General features: G+C 38.6%; 1 long non-coding RNA gene and 1 pseudogene across 1 annotated transcript in view; one reads left to right on the top strand and one right to left on the bottom strand.

Moving 5' to 3' along the window:
• Positions 1-3888: 3888 nt before the first annotated feature.
• On the bottom strand, positions 3889-9191 carry LOC135747037 (scavenger receptor cysteine-rich domain-containing group B protein-like; annotated as a pseudogene).
• A 4052-nt stretch (positions 9192-13243) lies between these two features.
• LOC135747198 (uncharacterized) overlaps positions 13244-25317 on the top strand; it is a 257355-nt gene continuing 245281 nt past the window's right edge. The window contains exon 1 of the long non-coding RNA XR_010531766.2: positions 13244-13904. This is a non-coding gene — a long non-coding RNA (uncharacterized lncRNA). The remainder of the gene's footprint in view (positions 13905-25317) is intronic.

Below are 25317 nucleotides of genomic sequence, written 5' to 3'. Positions count from 1 at the left end.
ATTCAAAATATATTTAAGTTAGATTAATCTTTTTTTTTTTTACACAATCAACACAAACATCTCTGCTACAAATAAACATTTAAAGTTTGTTTGTGGGACCTATCGTTATCGTACAATTACACAGAGAGTGACGGGAGTGTAAACGTTACAACTTACCCCATAGGTGGGGTTATTTGAAACAAACAGAGGTTTAAACAGAAAATGTGGTATATCGGAGGCTTAGTTGTAACACTGTGTGACAACTAACCCCGCTGTGTAAAAAAGTTTTCAATCCCAGCTATCAGTTACTGACCTGTTTCAAAATGGTGTTATGTTTTAGGTAACAAGACAGTGATTAAAATTATTTATATATATATATATATTGTCATTAACTGAATGGACTTTGAACAATAATATTTTCATTTTCAGGATAAGACTTTTAAACAGATAAAAGGTTGTGCTATGGGGGCCTGTTAGTCCATCATATGCAGGTCTATTCTTGGGAAAATGGGAAGAAGATTGTGTCTTTAACCAGGATAAGAATTCTTTCTTCAAACACATTGTCTGGTGGGGACGTTATATTGATGATATTTGTTTGATGTGGTCAGGCTCAGAGATAGATTTGAAAGTGTTTCATACCTTTTTATGAATAATATTAACCCCAATATTAAACTGTCTTTGGAATATAGTCAAGATTGTATTAATTTTCTTGATATTACTATCTTCAAAGATGAGGATGGTGCACTACATACGCCAGTATTTAGAAAACTTACTGATAGACACACCATTCTACATGCAAAAGTTTTCACCCTAAGTGGTTGAAGGATAATGTCCCCTATGGACAATTCCAGAGAATAAGGAGAATTTGTGATTTGGATAATTCTTTTGAGGATAAAGCAAAAGAAATGACGTCTCGACTTAAGGAACGGGGTTAAAAAGACATAATCCTCAAAAAAGCATTGAATAGGGCCAAATCTTCAAATGGAGAATCACTTTTACTAAGAAACCCACCTAAGCCTAAAAAAGATAGACCTATGTTTGTTACAACATACAGCACAGAGGCAGAACAAATTAAGAGAATTATAAGAAAGAATTGGGGTATCATTAAAAGTGATGATGCGCTTGGCCAATTGTTTCCAGAACCACCTTTGGTCACTTTTAGGAGATGTCCGACAATTCAAGACAAATTGGCCCGGAGCTACTTGAAAACCGAAAGTTCACAAACGTGGTTGAACTCTATACCCAAAGGGTCTTATAAATGTCAACATTGCAATTATTGCACTAATGTTGTACAGACTAAAACCTTTGATGTAGTATCCAATAAACAATATAAAATTAACCACTTTATAAGCTGTAAAACTGTTTTTCTTTTATACAGATTGGAATGCCCTGAATGCAAAGTGTTTTATATTGGAAGGACTAAGAGATGTCTACAAGACAGACTGGCTGAACATTCGCAATTGGCATGAGTAATATGAACTATCCTATGGCGAGGCACTATAGGGAACACCATAAGAGTGATCCATCGATCTTACCTTACATATCCCACTGTCATTAAGGAAAGGGGATAGACAAAAACAACTGAATCAGAAAGTTTTGGATAGATAAATTAGAGGCTACTAGATACCCAGGTCTTAATAAAGAGCTGGATCTTAGTGTCTTTCTTTAATTTGTTGATTTATTCTATTTTTTGTGAGTATTATATTTGACACTTGGTTGTGTAGTTACTATTTTCTCTTTTTAGGACCAAGGAGGGCATCTAGTGGACTGTTTATAATCCTACAACTCTGTACCTTAATTGCTAACAGATGGTATAAGTCTAAGTGGTTTTAAAGTTTATAATGCTGAGTTTACACCAAACGCGGTTTGGGCGTCAAAATCGCGTCTACCGCGCGTGGTTTGCCGCTTGAACAATTTGGATGCATTCGCGCGTGTAGAGCGGAGTAGACGCGCGGAAAAACCAAGCATTTGACGCGCGTCAGAGGCAAACTCCGCTTCTTGTGGGAGGGGCAAGTGCTATGCGGTTGTCTGTTTGCAAAATGACTGATGTTGATTGTGCATTTATCGAGAGAGGTACCAGTTTGTATTTGGTAACCTTACTATGGGGAAAATAAACGACACGGGTCGATAAACGTCACTTTACTCAAAAGTGAAGTGTGTATTACAATCACCAGGTTGCCCAATGTCCACACTGACACTCTTCCAAGCGAGGTCCTTTTTATTCCTGTCCTCTATAGAAATAAGAACTTGTGTCGTATAGCTCCGGGTGTCTGCTTATGGACAATATCAAGCCTTGGTTGAGTGAGTGACTCCGGGCGGGGCTGCCACCACAGCAGCAAGCAGGCTCCTGATTGGTTAACGCGGCGCGAAATTCCGCCAAAGTTCAAATTTTTCAACTCGGGCGTCAGCCGCAAATTTGCGTGAACCGCTAGATGCACAAAAAGCACCATTAGCGCTTACCGCGCGTACCGCGCACAACGCTCAATTCGCGCCTTTCGCCCGAGCTTCACGCGCGAAAGAGGCGGAAACGCGTCTTCCGCGCCGCGCCGAACGCCTCTTCCGCGCCGCGGGACCTCCTGACGCGCGTCAACGCGTCTTCACATTGACTTAACATTGAAATCACTTGCGCTTCACGCCCTTACCGCGGTTGGTGTAAATGCAGCATAAGTCTCTTCCTGTTTTTTGATATGTTTACTTCCTGACTAAGGATTGTTTGCCGAAACGCATCGGATTTACCATGTAGGTAGTTTTTTATTAGGTTTATTATGACCAAGCCATATCAATAGGCTTTTTTACTTTTTAAGAGAGTGCCTTGGAGTTTTTTTGGTTTGTTAATATACGGTTGGATTTGGTGACTTACATACCCAACTCAGAAATCGATAAAAACATAAGATAAAAAAAATTACTTCTATGCCTCCAAAACACTCTTTGTTCAATATATTAACCACATCACCTCAAAACTTTTCACAAATTTACAGGAGATCTTCGGACAGTAAGAGAAAAAGACCAAAACCCCTACTTACTGAAATAAAAATGTATCTGTTTATCTGTTACTATCTTGAAAAAACTGAAGTAATCTCACAGAAACTACATGGTATCAGGGCTGTAAAATACAGTATTGCCTGTTCCTACTTACAGGGGACGTATCATGAAAATCTGACTTTTTCCATGTTTAAGTGCTATAATTGGGTCCCCAGTGCTTCTATAAACCTAGAAAAATGTGAAAAATATCAGCCTAGTAACTAAGTTTTGGTAAACCATTTTCTGCAAGCACATAAAAATAGGTCATTAAAATTTTACTCCCCCTGTGATGTCAGAAGGGGATAATACCGCCCTTTAAATTGTACTTACAAAAAATTAAAAATAAATCTGTACTATCCAACCATGGCACTGCCATTTAGTGTGGAGATGATTTGCATTTTAAAGGACACACCCAAAATGGCACATTTTTGCACACACATACAAAAAAAATTAACATGTTATAATAAATTATCCATGGGGTATTTTGAAATAGAACTTCACATATGTACTCTGGGGACACCAAAAATTTATTTTAATTTGTTAAAAAGTCTTGTGAAATGTCCCCTTTAATGTCTAAAGCTGTGTTGATATACCCATAAAGTATCCTTCTAGTGATGCTCAGTGTTGTTTCTTAGTAAATAAATGAGGAAGTGACTACACAGTATTTGGGCTGTAAAATGCACCCATTTCCACTCAATTACTCAATCAAATGCCCTCATGGATTAAACAAGTCTAGTTAAAACTTCTAGCAAATAATTTTCAACTCTGAACATTGAACATCAGAACTAGCTAATGCATTCAACATGTATAAGAATAATAGTTTTACGTTTAAAAAAAAACAGATAATTAAATTATAATCCATAATACATTTTCTGCATCAGCTGTCAATTAGAAAGGAAGTTTCAAAATGACCTTACTGTTGCAAATGACTCCTGCGTAAAGTCCATCCACACAGCTGCTGCTGACACCCCATCCAGTAAATAAACAGTTCCGCACTGTAGACTCATTTCCATTACATGTAAGATTATCCATCCATACTGGGCCAACAAATGGACCAACATATGACAGTGACTGTATAACATCACCACAGCCCAGCTCTTTACATACAACTGCAGATTCTTCCAGACCCCAGCCAGTATGACACACTCCACCCCAGTGACTACTATAAAGAACCTGAAGTCTGCCATCACATGGACCTGTACCATTCACCAGCTTTATATCTGCAACAAATTTTGGTTTCACATATAGCAGTAGCTGCATTAGACATTGAACTGTATCATTTTTAGTCATGAATAATCATTTCACCTTACCTCGACAGGCGACTCCAGCATCTTGTCCATGGCTGCAGGTGCTTGTTCCTAATGCCTTTGATGTACAATTTGTTATTGCTGACTCATTTCCAGAACAACTCACACTATCCAGCCACACGGGTCCTGAACCCTGCCCAAAGAAAGCCCCGGTCGTTGCTGCTAGAGGAATCCCACAACCCATACTATTACACACCACTGCAGCATCTGCTAAATTCCAGTCAGCATCACAGACGGTTCCCCATTGATTATTATATAAAACCTCCACTCTTCCACGACACAGATTAGCTCCATTTATCAGTCTAATATCTAAATGAGAGTGAATGAAGACTATAAGCAGATGTCAATGTGTCAAAGTTTTTCTTGCAATTTCTTGACTGCAAATTTCATAACGCTGTTCAGCATAATGCTGTGAAATACTACAGTAAATAAAGCCACAGAAATATTTAACAGTATATTATAATGCTGTGATTATTTACTTTTATTTCTGATTAATGTTTTGCAGAAACTGCTGTGTCATTCATTATTTTTGCTGGTTAGCAGAATAGTTCAGTCTGCATAAAGTCTGATTCTGTGACTGCAATTTTAATGCTTAAACAGGATCTTTTTTTGTATGCAATCAGAAACAACTTTGCAGACACTTAAGGGTTAAACAGAGACTGTAAAATTTTTTTACAAATAAAACACTGTATCTATCCTACCTCGACAGATGACTCCAGCATCACGTGAATGATCACAGTTGTGTGATGCCCATCCACGAAATCTGCACCACTTTAGTGACAGTTCAGTCCCTGTACATTGAACATCATCCATCCATATTGTTCCCTCACCAGGTCCAAAGTAGTTATATATTTTTGCTTCAGCACCAGTCGGACATCCAACCTCCTTACATACCACTGCAGCATCAGTAGAGTCCCAGGAATCTGTACACACTGTTCCCCACTGACCATTATGAAGAACCTCCACTCGTCCAGAACATGTGTTCTCACCATTCACCAACCTAACTGGAGCTAAATATGAATAAACTATATGTTATTAAAAATGCTCAAATGTTCCTGTCATTATTTACTCACCCTAATGTTGTTTTAAAAACATACTGTATGTTTTTTTTTTACTTCTGTAGAATGCTAAAGTGACAATAAAAAAACTTTACATAGTTCTTTTCTGCACAACAACAAATAAACACACCAATTTGAAAATTTTCTGGGATGTGGTCAAGGGTAAGATTTTCTGTAATCAATGATCTTCAGTTAGGTCATTAATCACTGTTACTGGAAATGAGTCACATGAATAATTATCAATGTCTCCTTTTGTCTTTCCACATAAGGTTTCGAATGTAGAGGTTTATAACGAATAAATAATGAGAGTTTATATTTTTGGCTGAACAACAGGAGTGTACAATATAAACCTTACAGCAGATCACGTTCGACAAAAACATGAAAAGAACTGCGTTTTCAAAAGATATTGCTGGCAAACATTTACAGATCCCCCTGTAAAACTAATCCCATCCGAATAGGGCTTATGTCATCTCTGTTTCAGAAGCGGGGCTCACACATGTCCACATAAACCATGTACAGCGATAGCTGAAGAGAAGTTAAACTATGAGTTATTTAGCATTTTACAGACATATACGTAAATTTCAGAAAATATCATATGCTGATTAACATTCCGTCTTAATAATATTTTATAGACATTTATCTTTTGTTTCTATGACAAGTATTCCTTAAGTTACAGTTAATTTTTCTGACGCGTTTCTGAAAGGACTTCACTGAGGGAGAGAGAACAAAACGCGCATCATGTTTATTTTCTTAATTTTGCGAAAAGCACAACATTCTGTTTTTATTGGGAGTGGAAAGAAAAAAACTAGACACTTTAAGTTTTAAATGATGTATAAATCATATCTGTATGTCAAAAATCAGCAGAGTAATTTAAGTCTCTTTGCGGAGTGATTGAAAAATAAAGAGTTTGCGGCGCCCCCGCCGCAGTCAACCCCAGAGTGTTTAACTCTGTCATCTTACGAACACATCTGGATACTCTCTCTCCCTCCCTGCTCCCACCCTTTCACATCCAAAAATTCACACTGCATCATAAGAGCCAAATGCAAGTATTCACTTGTCTTCTCATTGAAGTATAAGCTTATGACCCTTTATTGATTAAGGCAATTCATAGAGATTTTCTGATGGTTTGTGCAGATGTTAAGCCATAGTGCTACTGCCAATCTTTTACTCTCTCTCTCGTTATTTTCCATCCTTTCTCTATCATCTATTTTTTGTTTTATGTTATTGTGTGTGTATGTTTAGTTAGTTGCTGTGTGTATTTCGTTTGTAGTTAATAAACCAGTTTGCTTTCACAATTTAATTGTGTTTGTGTTCAATGCTCAATGTAATCAATGTCACTTTTTCTGCTTCTGATCTTGCTATAGCCTAAGTGTTAAGTAGTACTGTATATCAGTAAGAAAGTAAATTTTAAAGGCCATGGAATTAACCTTTATTAGACATTAATGTACAATTATGAGTATATTCGGTGGACGAATGCATTAAGTAATTGTTATTATAAATTCTGCTATATCTAAGTAAAACCTTATGAATTTGTGTAGTTAAATACAGCTAATTATACATATTATTTCCTTTTGAGCTAAAATCTAGGATTCCCCTTAGCATATTTCAGTGAGAGGTTTAATAGTGTTTTAAAATAACATTTCCCTTTACCCCGCTGAGCGCTACAGTGTCTTTTTGGTTTCGTGAGTGCTTGGTTATCTTGTTAATGGTTTACTTTGTCTCGTTTTAAGTTACTTAATAAACTAATGCGGAATTTGGATCCGCTGCCTTGTCTTACATGCCTCGTCCGTAACAACCTTAAATCTATTGTGTCTATTAATAATATTAACAATCAATATAATATTAACACGTTTTAAGGGAAATGTTGCAAGAACGAAATTAGACCATTTGTTTATTGTTATCAGAAAAAAACTGTACAGAAATCATTTTTTTGTCAATAAATCAAATTGGACAACATACAATATTCAGCCTAGGATTTTTGACTTACGGTTACAGACAACTCCAGCATCTTGTCCATGGCTACAGGTGCTTGTTCCTAATGCCATTGATGGGCAACTTGTTACTGTTTGCTCATTCCCAGAACAAGTCACATCATCCAGCCACACTGGTCCTGAACCCTGCCCAAAAAAAGCTCCAGTGTTTGCTGCTACAGGAGTTGCACAACCCATGTTATTACACACCACTGCAGCATCTGATAAATCCCAGCCTGCATCACAGACGGTTCCCCATTGATTATTATATAAAACCTCCACTCTTCCAGAACACAGATTAGCCCCATTTACCAGTCTAATATCTAGGAGAGTGAATAAAAACCATAAGTAAATGTCAATGTGTCAGTTTTTCTTGCAGTTTCTTTTCTGCAATTGTAATACCTATATAATCCTATGTACAGATAAGATACAAATAGCTATATTATATTTCTTAGGATTTTTTCTGTACAGCCATTTGCAGAGACTACTGTGCTTTTCGTGCTGGTCAGCAAAACAATTGGTTTGCAATAAGGCCTGTTTCAGATTTAATCTTTTTAACAGAATCATTTTGTATGCAATCACAAACAACCTAAGCAGTTTATTTAAAGGGATGAGTATAGACAGGCAAAGTAAAAACACTGATTCTATTTTACAGTACCTCTACAGATGACTCCAGCATCCAATGAATGATCACAGTTGTGTGATGCCCATCCACGAAATCTGCAATCCTTCACAGACCACTCATTCCCCAAACACCCAACATCATCCATCCATATTGTTCCTACACCAGATCCAAAGTAGGAATATTTTTTTGCTTCAGCACCGGTTGGACATCCGACCTCTTTACACACCACTGTAGCATCAGGAGTTTCCCAGTAATCTGTACACACTGTTCCCCATGTTCCATTATGAAGAATCTCCACTCGTCCAGAACATGAGTTACTGCCATTCACCAACCTAACAACAGCTAATAAAACATTAATAAAAAGACATGTTATCGTCATTTTATTGTAAATTCTGTCATTATTTACTTAGAGTGACTCATGTTGTTTTAAATATGTAAGCTGTTATTTTTTCCGTGAAACATAAAAAGGGACAGTAAACAAATATATCTAGCTCTTTTATATACATGACAAACCAACATGCCAGTTTGAAAATTTGGAATGTGAATGATATTGTAGAGGAGAAGATATAATATGATGAATGACCTACAGTTACAGTAAATCATACATCACTCTTATTGGAAAAGAGTAACAAAAAGTTTCTTAAAATTTTCTCTTTTTTGTTAGCAAACAAATTAAGGGCCCCATTTCCTTACTCTTTTGCCATTAAAAACTACTGTCAAGATTTACTTAATACACAGTGTTAAAAATTAATGCTGAAAAATATATAAAAAGAGAGTATTTAAATGAATCAAACTAAGTTTACTGATATTTGTGCCATTATTTAACCCCAAAATAAAGCATGTCTTAAATTATGCTGGTCATTATGAAAATGTGTTCTTTAACATGTGCCTTATCAGTAAATTACCCACAGGAATGTCCACTCCCATTGCCAATTTTTGGAATTGCGCTCGCAAGCTAATTTGCCCTGTTTAGTTAATCTGGATTTAAGAATAATAAGATTTATTGGAAACAAATAATGACAGTTTTTAATTTAAGGATTTTAAGCTTACAGTTACAGACAACTCCAGCATCTTGTCCATGGGTACAGGTGCTTGTTCCTAATGCAGTTGAAAGACAACTTGTTACTGTTGGCTCAATCCCAGAACAACTCACACCATCCAGCCACACAGGTCCTGAACCCTGCCCAAAGAAAGCTCCGGTCTTCACTGCTACAGGAGTCCTACAACCCATGCTATTACACACCACTGCAGCATCTGTTAAATCCCAGTCAGCATCACAGACGGTTCCCCATTGATTGTTATGTAAAACTTCCACTCTTCCGGAACACAGATCAGACCCATTTATCAGTCTAACATCTAAAGGAGAGGGAATGAAAACCATAGTAAGATGTTTAAGTCGTCAATTTTATGTATATAGCACTTTTCACAATTGTTTAATTGTTTCAAAGCAGATTTACATGAATAAAAGCAAGAGAAAACATAGAAAAATTAGTGGAAATTAAAGTAGCAGAGTACAGTTGCTAAGTCGAAATGAAATTGAATGAAAAACTGTAATTTGTTTTGTTATTTTGGTATCTTACAAATGACTTATCTGTGAGCTTCATTTTTAAAAAAGTGCCCTCATAATCTAAATAAAAAATGCCAGGACAGGACAATAATATAAGTAGTACATCAAACAGTTACAAAAAGTATGCAAATAAATCAAACCCAAGTGTTTGATGTCATGACTCATGATTATTACAATCGATTCTCATTTCTTTTTAGCTGATTGTTGCACCAATGAACTATTGGTGCCGATTTATCCGTCTACCTCTACTCTATAGACTGTTCAACCAAAAAATGTAGAAAATATATACAACATATACACTAAAGTTAAGGCAAAAAACTAAAGGAATCAGAAATTAAAAGAAAATGTGTTTGTTTTCCAACCCTACTAAATACAGACCTTATATATTACACAATATAATAATGTTGTTATTATTTTCGCTTGCTTTCTGGGCATTTTCTGTACAGCCATTTATAGACACTTCTCTGCCATTATTTTTTGCTTGCTGTTCATAAAAACAGACAGGACTTCAGTTAGCATACAGTCTAGTTGTGTAAGTAGGTTCAGTGCTTTATACAGGGACATTTTGTATGCATTCACCAATATTTAATTTAGTCAATTGAAGGATTGAGCAGAGACTGGCAAAGTAAGGAAAATCCTGTTATCCTACCTCGACATATGACTCCAGAATCATATGAATGATCATTGCTGTATGGTGTCCATCCACGATTTCGACAGTCCTTTAGTGACAATTCAGTACCGCTACAAGAAACCAAGTTCATCCATATTGTTCCTACTCCAGGTCCAAAGTAGGAAAATCTTTTAACTTCAGCACCGGTCGGACATCCCAACTCTTTACACACCACTGCCCCAGCAGTAGGGTTCCACCAATCTGAAGCCACTGTTCCCCATGTTCCATTATGAAGAACCTCCACTCGCCCAGAACATGAATTCTCACCATTCACCAACCTAACTGGAGCTAAACATGAAAAAGGAAATTTTAAAAATGCTAAAATTTTCTAGCAAATTCTGTCATTATAAACTAACGTCTCAGGTTACGTATGTAACCCTGGTTCCCTGAGAAGGGAACAAGATGTTGCGTCAGAAGCTGACACTGTTTGGAACGCCTACAGCATGACGGTGTCTGAGTATGTATATCAAATTAGATCAATGGTTGGGCGTGAGGTCATAGACGAAAGCCAGAGAGCAAAGGAACGCCCACTTTATCTGGCCTATGCCGAAGCGGGTGTACAGGCATGCCCGAAGTATGGCCAGGGAGATGCAGTGTTAAATATGTAACCCAAGATGTTCCCTTTCGAGGGAACTTTAACACTGTGTCAGAAGATGACGCTATGGGGTTTGTTATACCCAATCCGCCAGACTACAAGTGCCTGTCTGTTTGAAGAAAGCACAATTAAGACCAAAGCACACTATCCCCAGGAGTAGAGTTGAGATCCAACTCAAGAGTATACAAAAGTGAGCGGTGAGGACCTGCCTGCTGCTTCACAGACATCCTGGATTGCTGCCATATTTTGGTTTGGTTTGGTTAAAGGAGAGGGCCATCAAGAGGCTTCATAAGCACATGGGATAGCCTCGACTATCCATCTGCTTTAAGTCTGCTTGGTGGCCGAAACCCATTCCGGGCCGAACCGAAGCATGTAAATAACTGCTTTGTTTACCTGAATTGGGCAATTCTATGCACATACATGTCTAATCGGATCCCTCCAGATCGGCAACTGAAATTGGGAGCCGTCTAGAAAGGAGACCAGGTTTGAAAACCATACTTGGGCCGACCAACACAAGGCTACGAGCAACAGCTGTGCCTGTGCTGCTGCACCATCTCCAGAACTCCCGGGAGCAGAGCAATTGTAGAAAACCACACCGGAGGCCCCCAAGCCCTTCCTGTGTCATGATATCCACTTCCAGCTGTAAAATTAGGAATGTAGCCTAAATGTTTTGTGCATACCACCCATTGAGATATGTTTGACATGTTTTCCCATGATATTATAATTTTTGACAAGGAAAACCTGATTCAATATGCTCTGTACTACGAGAGGTGGAGGGTTCACAGTTAAACCCCTGGGGTCCAAATACACGGAGCCACGTTTTGACATGTTTTCTCCTTATCATAGCAGAATCAACTTAAAATACTCAATCAATAATAATCAAACACTTAGGTGTTTGACATCATTTGAAACTGTGAAGGGTCTTCTTTAATTTGTGTACACTTAAAATAACAAATCTTTGTGTTTTTTCAAATAAAGAAAATAAACAGGGTGCGCATTCAGACATTTATGTCTCCACCAGCTGTCTCTCAAAACACGTTACAAAAATCAATTGAAACTCTGCGAATACTCATCACACAAACATAATACACATATCCAAAGAAAGCGTGAAATGTCTACTTTTAAACAAACTAATTATAATCGAAAACAAATATTGCCTGTTTATATAATCTGCATTGAAGTAAAGAGAATGCAGTTTTTCCTGGCTGACTTCATTACCTATAATGCGGTCATGCCCACAGGTGGTACCTGCTGTTCACATGGTAATGAACAGACGAACAGTTTAAACAATGACAATCAAAGCGTAAAGTTTTATCATATTTAAAGAATCATTTCACCCGTAGAAACATTAATCTTTATTGAAAGTGGGTCACATTTGTAGTCGAAATGTAACATAAATTTAGAATTTTGTGCCTATTTGACAGAGAAAAGACAGAATGTGACTTTAGAGCACATTTGTATGAAAAACTACAACTTCCACAATGCACAGCTCTGCAAGCCACTCCCATTAATCGGAAAACGGCTCAGATATGCTATTGTGTACATAAATGCCACGTTAGTAAAACAAAGAAAATAGCCACCACTGTGTCTGACAGACACCAATCATGACTTACTTTTAAACGTGATGTTACATTGTGTTTAGGGATGGGAATCTAGAACCCGTTCTACTTAAGAACCGGTTCCCAGTGAATCGATTCCTTTGAACCGTAAGCATGCCTGCTTAACGATTCCGCTTATCGGTTCCGCTCGTTGCAAATGACGTCACACACACGCTGTGTTGTTTTAGTTTAGAACGCAGCAAACATTGCATCCAAAGTTTGGTTATATTTTGTGGTGGGCAGAGCGAGGCAGAGCGAAACACTGAATCAGTAACTTATATTTCACGCCAACATAAGACAATACGGTCGCGTTGCAGGACTGTCGCGTGTTTGATACACTATACACAACAACACCAGTGAGTCAAGCACCAGCGGAGCTAACGGGACGCCATCTGTTATTAATGCAGAAGGTAATGTGTTAATGTTAATGTGAGCGCCATTTCATTATGTAAACTTTTACTATATGGATAATATCCGGTGTCATTGTCCATCAAATTGCTGACGGCCAGAGTCTGGCTGGCTCTCACACTGGCTCAGAGAGATTGCAGAAAGTATCTCTCGTGGACCTCTAGCTACTCCGTTTACAGAGGCAGGGAGGAATAAAATGACCGAGGCGAGGATAAACACATTTCACCGAGCAGTAGAGGCGGACACTACTTAAATATTTCTACTTAAAAGTACATTTTCAAGTATTTGTATTTTATCAGTGTTTTTGTATTTTTTTGAAAACATACATTCCAAATATTATCATAATTGTAACTCCACTACATTTCATAATTTCAAGTTTTTGGTTTATATTTAATATTTAAAGCTCCAGTGTGTACTTTTTTTAGTTAAATCTTAGCAAAAACCCATGTTTTCTTCCAAAAGTATGTGCTCATTCATGTGTAATTACTTCCACCCCACTAATCAAAGTATTCTCGTAAGTGTAGAATCTGCTATTTAAAATACATACCGCCGTAGCGCTCTCTGGCTGAATCCATGTTGTGCCTCCATCTTTGAAATACATTCGCCGACGAGGGACATTCCTGAAATTCAAGCTCCGCCTTTCGCGCTTTCAGAGCACACTCAAGCTGGCCGCGAGCTGAAGCCTACGGAGGTTGCATGTGTAGGCGGTATACGTCATCAAGACAGTCTTATTTCAGAATATTAACAATTATAAAGCTGACATTTATTCTTAGTTAATTGTAAATTGATGTAATATGCTTATGACTTGCGAATGTAATGCTCAGTTAATTTAAATAAACCAGGCTTGATGACGTATGCAGCCCGGATATGCGACCTGCGTTAGACTGAATCCTTCGGCCGCACGCCGTGATAAACCTGCGATCTAATGCTTTGAAAGCCTGTTGAAGAACTATTCTCGAGGACATTAAAACAAGTCGCCAAGGAAGCGAAACAGGGATTTTAAACGACAACGCGACAGGAAAAAAATCAAGACCAAAGTCAATATTGGAGTTAGTTTTCCAAGATGGGGCTCATTGGACTCAAGTTACTTTCTATCTTCACCACAGGTAATTCAGCATATTCGTTTACATCTATACAGTTTATGTTGTAAACTTGAAGTTTTATAGTTCCTTGGCTAACTATAGCATGGGTATGCGTAACACTTGTTAGTGTAAACGTTCATGTGGTTTAATGTCTTGGAACAGCCACACGCCGTCTCTCCGCCCATTTATGTAATCTGAGGTACTGAGATAAATGTTTTTCATCTTTTCTGAACTCTAACACAAACACACGGTGTACAGCGCTATTTTTAGCCTTTCATTGATAAAAGCGTCTGATCTGCGCGTCTTTCGTTTCATTTTACAAGCGTGTGAAAGTTGAGCGATCTTATTACCAATATCAGAGAAAGCTCTTACATATACACTGACATGTAACGTTTACTTAAACATAAGCATTGGACTCTGACATATTAGTTCGCGTCCATTTAAACCCGTCATTACTCTAGCTCATGAGTAAATGACAGGAGAGGAACTGGTCCACAGACCATCTCCTCAGTAATCTGAAGAGAAGCGGTCGAAAATGGACAAAAAGAGACGGATTTAAACACCAAGTGTAAACGTAATGTCTCTCTCTCGTCCACTTGTGATCTGATCGATGAAAACACATCTTAATACCAAGTTTAACAGCCCCTGTGATATTTTTCCTCGCGTGGATGAAAAAGGAGTGTCTAAGCTACGTTTATGATTGCTTTTTGTAACTTATGTGATTTTAAGCGGACATATCATGACAATCAGACTTTTTACATGTTTAACATAAATCTGTGTGCTTTGACGGATCACAGGCAAAGGACAATGCAAATTGTTCATTTTTTTTCATTGCTTTTGCTTTAGCTACTGGAAGCCATGTTAACCTTGGCATGACAGGGCCACCGTACTAGTTAAAACGCGTTCCGAATGGGGGGGGCTAGAAACTAATAATCAGTTGGTTGTCATATAGAGCTTTACCGCTAGATGGGAGTAGATCCTACACAGTGGGGCTTTAAGTACATTAAAAATCTAGTAATGTTTTTTACTTTTACTTAAGTAAAAAGTACTTTTACTCAAGAAAAGTAAAAGTACACAATTTTTATGTAATTATGTATTAAATTAATTAAAAAAAATTTAATATGCAATATAAATACACAGTATGATTCTATGCTTTAGAATGTAGTGAACATTTGTTAGTAAAGTAAAGTAATTTTTTTCCAAGACAACACTCTGATCAAGCACAGATGCTTGGAAAATGAAACTAAAATACTCAAGTAGTGTCCCCCTCTGCCGAGCAGTGACTAAGTTTGTGGTAAAGGGTTTGCATCCGTTTGCCACAGTAGATGCCTCTGCATTTCGGTAGGTTTATTTGCTGTATTTTGTCCAGCATCATTTCTTTAAAAGAAAATAACAAATGCATGCATGACCAAAAGTTGCAGGTTTTATGTCAGTCTAGTTCTGTTTTATTAATTCCTAGTCCTATCACATTTACTGGTTGAGAAACACTGCCCTAGACTATAGGTCCCTGGACTTTACTTTAAGAAGTAGCTCACCTACTTTTAAGTTTGTTCATGAGGTTGCTACACATAATGTGTGTATACTCTGTTCTGTGTCTTCTGAACAGATATTAAAGCTAGTTAATACAAACATACACATTTGTACTTATTCCCTCACCCAATGAGAATCGATAAGAGAATCGATAAGGAATCGGATCGATAAGCAACATTGATAATGGAATCGGAATCGTTAAATTCTTATCAATTCCCATCCCTAATTGTGTTATACACAATAACACTCTGGCCTGGTGTGTAGCAAAGTCTTATTCAAACAGTAACTTGCGGTTTCAGATCCGCAGTACAAATGTCTTTCCAAGTACTTCAAAAAAGGTATGCATATTAAATGTTTATTTAGTTTTACCAATTTTCTTTTTGTCTCTTGTTTACTGTAACTACATCTGTGTAATATCAGCCTCATTGCTTTCACATAGATATATAAAACACTGCTCAGATATGCTATTGTGTACATAAATGCCACCTTAACAAAGAAAATAGAAACACTCACTTTACAGTCAGACGTCTGTTTATCCCTGCATCCTGCACACAAACGCGTCCCCTGCACAATATCTCCACAAATGCGCTGCCTCAGCTCTGTGCTCGTAAGCCGAAACACGTCTTTGAAATAAACATGTCCAAACCCGCAAAGTTGCTCTCTTGCCTCGAAACATTCACCAAACAAACGTTCATATCCTTATCTGATGCAGAAATGTTAAAAAGAAGGCACACTGCGAGAGTACAGGCACTATCAGTCCGGGCTTCTCTACGCAGCAGAGGCCGATGGTTGCGGCGTCCTTCCCAGGCTCCTCTAACCAGCCGAAGCCCAGGCTCCGGCCTACTCCTCGGGCTTCTGTTCCTCCATCTGCCTGAGCTCTTTGCTCTATTGTGGCTCATAAAGGTGCAATAAACAGCGGATTAGAGCATCACGCTTGCGAAATCATCCTCTTCTATATCATATTGATTAACTTCCGCTGTTATTGTAACACGAAGTCTGGCTCGCTCCACAACGTCAGTTTAGCTTAGCTTAGCATAAAGATGGCGGCTGATCTTTTTTTTCGTCTGTGTTCGTATATTTTCGTAAGTCCCACCCACTGATCTGTAATAGCCCTTACGAAAATTAACCATGGTTTTACTACAGTTAAGACCAAAAACCATGGTTACTGTAGTAAAACCATGGTTACCACAAAATAACCATGGTTTTGCTCATAGTAATCAATTGACCAAATAAAACATGGTTACTACACTTTTACCACAATAAAACCGTTAGCGTGAGTGGGTCCCACCCATAGCCCCCACCTTGGAAAAATGAGGAATGAGTGTCTGTAGTCTTTCACACTCAACAGAGATACAGGATTTCCTTCTTTCAATGACGCAAAATGACGATTTTTACATCATTGAAAGAAGGAAGTGCCTCACTGAAATGAGTATTTCTCCCCTCTCAGGGGAAACTGAGGGAATGATGCACTACCATTCAAAAACATGACTGGGGCTCTAACGATACAAAGCTTAATGCAAATGGGTGAAGTTTCCCTTTAAAGTCTTTAATGCATGTTTGGATATATACTTTATACACACACATGCAAAAGATCTTCATTATTTCTGGACATTGAGGAAGAGAAGCGTTTATCTTTAACGTTAATGTTACCTAAGAAGAAGAACAATGGAAGACGCACTGGAGGAGGATATATTCCTGAAGTAAGTAATTTATTCTCATTTATATGTGACCAGTCACGGAAAGTAGGGACACAAGTCGGATCTGGGCATTTTGAGTTATTCACAGATTCTGAAAGTGCAGTTTCTAAGCTTTCCAACGATGTGTAACACATGGAAATCTGATAAGATTTGGAGAAGTTGTGGCCATTTGAATATAGGAACTCAGAAATACTCAAACCGAGAAAATCGAGACGAAAGGGACTCTTCTTTTCAGCTGGGGGAGACAATAGGGCTCATTTACATCTCATTTAGCTAAGCCATGCCCCCTGTAAAACCCTTTTTGAGATGTTCTAGCATCATATGTAGTATTTTATGACCAAATGACAACCCGCAAAAATAAACATGACTCTTTTTACCTTTGTGGGGATCACAAGTTGAATCCAGTCTGTTTCAGATTATCCAATGACCATATTTGTCCACAAATGCGTATAATCCGTGAAATATAGATTGTTTACATCAGATTTCGCATGAATGTCGGGTAATACAATATAATATACAATCTGAAGACTATTTAAATCGTAACATGTAAGGGTATATGAGCTTACACTCCGTTAAACACATGAACCCGCCTTCAAAGTTTGTATTTAAAATAGGGAAGTAGTATAATAGATCATCCAAACAGCGCCGTCGAAAACGTGACATCCTTTAGAGATGTTACCAATGGCTCGCTCGTTCCTCCATCAGCCAATGACTTCATGGAAAATATTGATAGACAAAACATGTAGCCAATTATATGAAGAATACAACTATATCTGTGTAACTTCTGTGTGTTTGGACTCATGCTGCGCTGCAAGAACTGACATACAGATGACGTCAAAGTACCGCGAGAGCGAGTCGAAATTAAACTACTCCGTAAGATTTCTTGAAGAGCTCTCGCGGTACTTTGACGTCATCCGACTGCGGCGCCGCATAAAGTCAGTGACGCGGCTGACGTACGATGCGGCTGACTGTTATTTGTTCCGCCCCAGCTTCTTTTATTTTTCTTTTGTTTTGTGCGCCCGAGCTTTACAGTCTGGGGAGACGCAGGCTATAAGTTTGAAAAAAAAAAAGACTTAGCAAACATGTCTGAGGAACAGGGCAGCGCGTCACTACAGTCACGTGACTTCACGCTCGAGCCGGAAGAGAAGACAATGCTGAATAAAGTCGTAATTCTGCTATTTTTGGACCAAACTGTATTTTCGATGCATCAACACAATCTTACTGACCCACTGATGTCACATGGACTACTTTGATGATGTTTTTATTAACTTTCTGGACATGGAAACCATACATAGATTTTCAATGAAGGGGAAAGCTCTCGGACTAAATCTAACGATAAAACATCTTAAACTGTGTTCCGAAGATGAACGGAGGTCTTCCGAGTTTAGAACGACATAAGGGTGAGTCATTAATTACATTATTTTCATTTTTGGGCGAACTATCCTTATTTAGTAATCACGCTGTTCCCTTTGGGGGCGGAGGCGAAAACAAAAGCTTATACAGTATGTAAATATACACACAGACAATGACGCCCCCCGCTGCACGCTAGAATCTCCGGAAAAACAAGCCTATTTTAACCGCAAAATGTACGCTTTTAAATATACAAAAACTGCTATCTCAAACATGGAGAGGCTTCTTCGTGATCTCAACTAACAGATTCTGCAATAAAACGAAAATCCCAAATTTCGAAAAAAAAACTTTGTTTCTCATTTTCTCGAAACTTGTGCTGCCGACTTGAGTCCCTGGTTTCCGTGACGGGTCACATATTTGCTATCATGTAATATGCTTATGGCTTGTGCAGTTCAGCCTACATAAGCGACCTCAGCAAACTGCACGCTTCGGATTGAAAAACTTTTGCATTGTATACAAATGAGGACGCGTGTACTAACGTAATGGCAGATAACTTGTTACATGCCATACAGTGTTAAACACAGTAATTTACTTTCGTATCCTTCATTGCAACTTCCAATAAGGCAGCACTGCAGTATCTTTTAAGTGTGTGTAATATGATTCCATATATTGGTTACATGCAACACAATTCCATACATTGCGCTTTACATGCGATACCATTTTTTATGAGCGCCTCGTTGTTTACGTGGAGATGCAAGTAATCGTGCTCATGGATGCCATATGTGATGTGTTCATACGTGCTTACAGAAACGCATTAAAACATTGTTAAAAACAGAAGATAAATGGATCGATGGGCATTTGAAAACAGTCATCTGAAAACAGCTTTTATAACTAATCACTGCAGATGTTTATCTGTTCTGTATTTAGTTTATTAAAGTTTATCTGAATGTAGTGCTATCAGTGATATTTACCCATCAGTTATGTATGTACGCTTATGTGGTATATCTGTGGACAATTTATGCTAACGACTGTTTATAATTCTCTTACAGGTCTGCATCCCTCTCATCAGTACAAAGCTATGAAGTGGAAAAACATATTCACACTTTTTGGACCTAAAGTTATATGGTAACATGAGCCACTCTTAGTTTATACAAGTTAAAGCTGACATAACACAAGACGTTTTTGCCAATCTAATGTTAATCTTGCTTACCTATAAAGTAGTATTTCATCATTCATATGTCCAAAGAATCTTTTGTGTTGTCAGATTTATAAAAGAAAGAACAGGCTTTCCATGCGGCGAGCGGTGGGGGGGGCTGGAGAGTTACAACTACGCACAGCTTTGGATACTACTTTTAGATTCATAGCCGACATAAATTTAAAAAAAAAAAATAACCAGCCTTACATTTTACATATGATCCAGAATCGGATACTGAGTCAGTAATAGACGAACAGGAACAACAGCAGCAACAATTACAGGAGGACGTCTCTATCAGGTAACTAATCCTTGTTTGTTTATCAGCTATTTTACTAAAAAAGCAACGTAATCCGTTTTTTTACTGCATTTGCCAATTTTAAAAGATGTAAATTTTGTAATGCAGTACAATGCCAACTGAGGCGACATTACATGCATGTATGCGCGATTGCAAACAAAACATGTGAGAAAATTGATTTACTTATGCCTGTGGTTTTGACTCCTAAATGGGGTCTTTTAAAGTTTTGACCGCTCCAACAGTTGTAAACAAGTAGAAAATCCAGCGTCAAACTGAGCCTTGTTTGTAAAGCAGTCCTCTCCGAAATGCAGCCAGGGAACAAACAAACCCATTCCCAATTACGTTGCTGTCCGGGAAAAACGAACTGCATCCACTGTTGTCTTAAGATAGTGAAAGCTTAATAAGGTTTTCTTCTCCTTACATCCAAAAACACTTCTTTTGTCAAACTATCTTGCTAAAACAAAGTTGTCACTCGCTGTACAGTGATAGCCTACCGGTGACTTCTACTCAACGGAGCAATGCTAATGCACTTTCTCACTTTCACTTGACGTGCGGGGCATGCATGCTTTTCTGGGGGTAAAGGCCCATAAAATGAATATGGGGTCAATAGTCATTACGGATACCTTCATTCGACAAAACTTTCCGAAACTTGTAGGAAAAAAGAGCCGTGAGTTTGGCTCAGAAATACTCTGTTACAAGCTGAACTGCTTTTTAGACACTTTGCATATGTTTAGCATGAGGACTACAACTCTTAAACTTTGTTTATAAGTCAGAATGCATGAAATAGCATTAAACCACCCTTTTTAGTTTTTGAATAGGGTTTGTTTCCAAATAAACTGAAAATGTCCCACTGACCTTCATTTCTATTTTGATTATATTATATATATATATATAGTATATATTGATTATATTATATTATATATATATATATATATATATATATATATATATATATATATATATATATATATATAGTTAACTTCTTAATAAACCACAAACAAACATGTATACATTTGTTTTGTCTTCACATTCTTTACTGTAGTTCCCTCTCAGATTCCTGCCCAAAGGCTCATTATGCAGCTCATTATCATTTGTTAACTTTAGTCTTTTGTTTCCTCAGCTGTCAAACAATCCTTCTCGTATATGGCCTCTAAACAAAAAGTGTCTTACAATTTCTAAATCAATATATTGTTTTATGTGAATGATTTTCACATAATTTTAAAGAAAAGACTCTAAACTATTAGATTCGTTTTAGAACTGTCTTGTGAAAACATGTTTAATATGGGTTTTGTGGACTTATATCAATGACTTAAAAATGTTGTTTAAAAAACCACACATAAACATTTTTCTCTCAAAAATACAAACATGTACATAAATGTAGCTCATATAATATTGTAGCCCAGTTTGTGCTGAACGCAGTGTTATGAGACACTTGCCATTAATATGTTAATAGCAACTGATAAAAGACAAAATGTAAAAACATGTCAGAACCTCTGCCAGTGTCCAAAAATGGTCGGACCCCAGAGGTTTAATACAGGAGGCAAACTCAGAGGTGTGGGAACCTGTAAACGGCGGATAAATCCCACACTCCCAGGAGGGCATGCCCTTGATAGGGCTTTATACACATAAACACAGATCTGTTATATAGGACTTGATGTTGATATCCCTTAATGAGTACTTGAGGCACCGATGAGACTCTGTGGAATGGCCAATTGAGTGAACCTCTGCCACAATACTCCTCAGCCCTTCCATCTCCTGAGGTTGCTCATTTCTCGTAACTCAGTGCATAAACCCTTGACATGAACTAACCTCATCTCAATCTCTAATGCCACAATCTCACCACAACCCGACCATACATGGCAACCCGTTTGACTAAGGCCAGAAGCCCCACTGTTGTCAATAATACAGGTTCAGTGGCAAATGGTTCTGCATGGCATACTATTTGCTGCAATACACAACAACACCGGACCACAAGAAAACGCCAAAATTTCACCGCAACCCGACCATGTGCACCAACCCGTTTGACTAAGGCCAGAGGCCCCACTGTTGTCGTTAATGCAGGTTCAGTGGCAAACTATCTCCCGCAATTACCCAACAACACCGGTCTATTGTATAAGACTTGATGTTGATATCCTTTAATACATACCTGAGGCATCGTTGAGACTTCGTGGGATGGTCAATTGAGTGATGGCACTCTTTGGGTTGTCAAGTGGGCGCCCTCTTTCCTGGGTGTTTCGCTGAAAGGCCCACGACACCTCCAGAGGGTTCAGCAGTGAATCCCAACTTCCCAGGTTAACTCCCTAGATGCCATTAAATCATTTGAAGACCCAAGTGGAGTCTTTTCTCTTCACCCACAGCCACTGGCTTCCCTTTTCCGCAGTCGCAGAGAGGAGCGAGGCTGACACACAGAACAAGGTCTGGTCGCAGGTTGTTGGCTGCAATTTCAGCTGGGAAGCAGAGTTTCTTGTTCAAGTTTGCCAACAGCTTCCAGCCCCATGCTCTGCCCAGCTAACCAGAGTCTGATCTTATGGTAGTGAGGTTGGCTTGACCCTCACCTTCCCGACAAATGGTGTTGGCTGCCACTGGGATGATGGGGAGGAAGGGCATTCACACTTGTCCGTCGACCTTCCAGCACTCCAGCAAGACACTTCAGCATCTGGTTGTGCTGCCAGGTGTAATGGCCTTGGGTGAGGCTGGTCTTGCCTCCCACTAAGATGTGCTTCAGATGGTGCAGCCGGCCATGATTCCCACTTCCACATGTTTTGCCAAGCTGTTGTGTACTCTGGTGTTGTCACACAGAGTTGGACGTCCTTGAAATAGGCCTTGACAAGGGTTGTGGGAGCTGCTGGGACTCTAAAGTAGTCAAAAGCTGTCAAAAGGAGGTTGTGAGCTACTGAGCCAAAGGCATTTGCGAGATCCAGGAACACCACGTGAAGATCTGTTCCCTCCTTCTTGGCGACCTGGATCTGATGCCAGATGACACTAGCGTGTTTTCTACACAACCGCCTGCAATGCCTGTTTTCTGTACTGACATGTCAATCAAGTTCTTTCTTAGCAGGTATCCTGCCAGCTTGTGAGGGACCACGCTAAAGAAGATTTTTCCTCCACGTTAAGAAGCCTGATCTGTAGGAACTGCCGATCTCTGTCAAGTCCTTTTCTTTGGGGATAAGGATCCCTCCGGCTCTCTGCCAAGATGTTGCAATCTCCTTCTTTTGCCACACAACTCTCATCAGTTTTCAGAGGAATTGCAGGACAGCTGGAGAATTTTTGTAGGGCCTGTATGGAACTCCATTGGGCCTGGAGACGATGCGGCCCTTGCTCTATGCATGGTTTGTTCTACCTCACTCCAACTGCAGTGTTTCCGCTATATACATTCTACCGTGGCGGCCCGCCACTCCTAAAACATCCACGCCTTCGGTTGTGGATAGAAGGGATACAGCAAACGAAATCTTGCCGGGTGAGCACTGTTTTATCCTAATCCTTCACCCAAACCCAACTCTAAACACAAAATTTCACACGATTATAGGATGTATTTGTATCTCATTTAGCCAGAGCCGCTGTTTTCATCCTAATAATCCTACCTCTAAATCTAATCATTAACTTTTCTGCATTTGCTGTATCCCTTCTAGACAAAACCCATGGCGGCAGCTCGCAAAATAAAGAGCCCGGTCAGACTGGCTGTCTTTAAAAATAAATAAATTCCTTTCTGGATTCGCGTTGTAAACTAATTTATAAATAAATCGCCTAAAATAACATAATTTCCCCCATGGGTTTAGTTTAATGAACAAATAGATTTAAATCAACAGATGATGATTAGGCTACGTCTCTGTGTTGAGAAATAATAATAAAATAAATAAGCCTACACGAAATATGTTACACTTAAATAATTATCAGATTGACAAAACGAATAAAAAAGTATTTGAGTTTCTGTTCTTTTTTTGTGACGCGCTCTAAAACCAAAGCAGCAGAAAGCACGTCATGTTTTTAATGATTTTAAATAAGCACAAGGTTTTCTCCTTATTGTGAGTTTACACAAATAAAAATACAACATTTACAGTTTCGAATGTTGTTTTACTTTTATCTGTATGACAATAAATTTAGGGTAATTTAAGGTTCAAGGTCATCACGCGTATGATGTTCACCGGCGCATATCTACACCGACGCAGCGCAGGGCTGCGAGAAAAGACATGATTAAACTTTCGATTTAACATATTACGAGTTTTTTTTTTGACATTCATTTGGAATCAACTTATCAGGCCATTAGTTATTCAGAATATAGGCTATAAATGCAGCTCACTGCTGACTGCACAGCTGTCAACAACAAAAAAACAAAAGGCTAAATACTGAATACTACTTATATGGGACTGCAAGACATTAATATTCGAATCTGTTTGGAAGGAAACTTACATTATTCCTGTGGGAAGAGAAGTACGTTGGTAATAAAAACTTGAGGCAGAAGGTGAGTCTGTTTTAGATAGGAGGGTCGGGGTACCCGCGGGTAAAACGCATAATATTTGAGGTTTTGAAGTGTAATAATATTAATGTGTCATTTGCGTTGTAGATGCAGGTCGGGACTCAATAGGAGTTAATTGCGGGTATAACATCCAACACCAAAAGGTTAGACCGTTAAAGGTTTATATTTAACTGCGCGATTTGCGGTGTGACCGGGTCGGGGTCTTTATGTCAAACAGGCCGGGTGTGGAATAAAATTGCTGCTGATTTCGGATAACTGTTCGGATGTTCTGTCAATCACAGCGGTGCGTATTATCAAACAGGACTGTGCGTGACTTTGCTACAGCTCTGTAACGCTAAACACGAGCACGAACTTGCACACTACATTAAAACTACAATGAAAGATCCGTACGAAGCTATTAAATGTATTTTTTAAGAAAATACAATTTAGGTCAAACATAGAAAAGCAATATGCTATAAATATAAGGAAACGTAAATGACAGCATGAAAATTATAAAAAAATACATGTTAGTTTACTGTAGCCTATTTTCTACATTTAAAAAAATAATGTACATTTATTATCATCATGGGCGCCCCCTGCCGCCACAGCTGGAAAAAATCCTAGAGGAAACACTGAACTGGGTGGACTGATATCTGGCTCATGCTCTGGTGGGTTGACTGGTGGCATGTCATGTGGGAGTGAAACTTTTTCCTGGTGTCTGTGATCTGTGCAGGAGTTTTTCAGGTGTTCTTCCAGGTCAGCCTTTGACACTGAGAGACTTTTGCTCTTCTCCTTTGCGAAGAGACTCTTCACAAATTTGAAGGGATCTTAATGGAAGTGTGATCTTGTTTGCTCCTTCCTTCTGCGCTTCCTCAGGAGGTTTTCAGATCTCCTCAGTGTTGCAAGCCTACCCTCCT

Source organism: Paramisgurnus dabryanus, chromosome 1 (assembly GCF_030506205.2).
Source record: "Paramisgurnus dabryanus chromosome 1, PD_genome_1.1, whole genome shotgun sequence".
NCBI classification, from domain to species: Eukaryota; Metazoa; Chordata; class Actinopteri; order Cypriniformes; family Cobitidae; genus Paramisgurnus; species Paramisgurnus dabryanus.
The sequence above is the reverse complement of the archived record's forward strand: the minus strand, read 5'-3'. Positions and strand labels throughout refer to the sequence as shown.